Raw genomic sequence first — 2132 nt, 5'->3', positions numbered from 1 at the left:
TATTAATCCCATTAATCCCTCTAATTTTTTTTTTACACATTTTTCTTTAAATTTCAGACTTAAAGTAATGAGATATTTAGTCTGTTAGAATTTTTGCTCTTCTTTCAATCTGTTGTTATTCTCTCTTATTCTCCTTTCGTCGTTCGCTTAAAAAAATATTTTTTATTTTTAAAAAAAATCAATAATTAAGTATTAATCCCTCTAATTTTTTTTTTACACATTTTTCTTTAAATTTCAGACTTAAAGTAATGAGATATTTAGTCTGTTAGAATTTTTGCTCTTCTTTCAATCTGTTGTTATTCTCTCTTATTCTCCTTTCGTAATCTCTCTCGTTCGCTTATCCTTACCACCGCAATCCATTTCAGATGACGTCGCAACTCGCTTCCACCGCAACCTAATTTTTTATGAGGTGTCGTTTTCACCCTGTCTCTTATATATGATATATTTTATTGTTAATTGGCCCTTTATGTGTTTTAATCTACGTTAATTGCTTTCATACTCTTTGTTTAATTCAAATGTACAGTTGTTCTTTAAGCTTTCGATTTTATTCTTTAAAATCTCGCTTATTTGTTTTTTTTTTTTAATATTATACAGTAATTTTTAATTCTCTTTGAAATCATCTTGTTGTGGCTTACGAATGAACTTGTGTCAATTTTATGTGAGAAATAATTAAAGGGTTTGACAGGTCTAGCATGCACATACAAGTTCAAAATTTTATTATAGAGTAAAGTATCGTTTTTGTCCCCAACGTTTAAGGTAAGTCCTAAAGTTGTCCTTAACGTTTCAATCGTTCTATTTAAGTCCCTAACGTTTCAAAATTGACTCAATGTTGTCCTGCCGTTAGGGAGTCGTTAACAGAATTGACGGCGGGACAAAATTGAGACAATTTTGAAACTTTAGGGACTTAAATAGGACGAAAACGTTAGGAACAAAAACGATACATAAAAAAAATTTAATTTAATTTTATCCTTCAATAATATTAATTTTTTACTGTACATAGTATTCAATTATTTTTTAATTACATCTAAATAAATTACACTTAATCACATTACTTTTATTTTAAATAAATTTATTTTCTTATAATTTTAAAGAATTTTGGTACATTAGAGACAAAAGGTATAATTTATATTTTATTGTATATATATATATTATTTTTTTCTTTTCTGCAAGTTTATATACTAGTCATTCTACAAACATTTCATGATAACTAAAAATTTTTAAGAGTAAAATTATAAAAAAATTTAATTTATTTAAAATGAAAGTAATATGATTAAGTGTAATTTACTTAGATGTGATTAAAAAATAATTGAATACTATGTATAGTAAAAAATTGATATTATTGAAGGATAAAGTTAAAATTTATTTTTATGTATCATTTTTGTCCCCAATGTTTTCGTCCTATTTAAGTCCCTAACGTTTCAAAATCGTCTCAATTTTCTCCCGCCGTCAATTCTGTTAACGGATCCCTTACGGCAGGACAACATTGAGTTAGTTTTGAAACGTTAGGGACTTAAATAGGACGATTGAAAAGTTAGGAACAACTTTAGGACTTACCCCAAACGTTGGGAACAAAAACGATACTTTACTCTTTATTATATAATTGAATGCCAGTAAAATTCAGAATTGTCTTTATTATGTCATTGAATGTCAGTAAAATTTAGAATTGTCTTTGCAGCTTTAGTACCACTTGTATGTGCATGTTAAATCGGTCGAACCCTTTATTTCTCACATAAAATTGACACAAATTCATTCGTAAACCATAACAAGATGACTTTAAAGAGAATTGAAAATTACTGTATGATATTGAGAAAAACAAAATAAGTGGGACTTTGAAGAACAAAATCCAAAGTTTAAAGGACAACTACACATTTGAATTAAACAAAGAGTATGAAAGCAATTAAGGTATATTAAAACACATAAAGAGGCGATTACCAATAAAATATATCATATACAAGAGATAGGGTAAAAATGACACCTAATAGAAAATTAGGTTGCGGCGGTAGGAGAAGCTTGTTGCGGCAGTGGCGGAAGCAGGTTGCGCGTGGCAGAAGCTTGTTGCGGCGGCGGCTGAAGCAGGTTGCGGCCAGAGAAAGCAAGCAAATAGGAGCGGCGGCGTTGTGTGAAGTTTGCTG

This window comes from Arachis ipaensis, chromosome B05 (genome assembly GCF_000816755.2).
Source record: "Arachis ipaensis cultivar K30076 chromosome B05, Araip1.1, whole genome shotgun sequence".
Classification (NCBI taxonomy): Eukaryota; Viridiplantae; Streptophyta; class Magnoliopsida; order Fabales; family Fabaceae; genus Arachis; species Arachis ipaensis.
The sequence above is the reverse complement of the archived record's forward strand: the minus strand, read 5'-3'. Positions refer to the sequence as shown.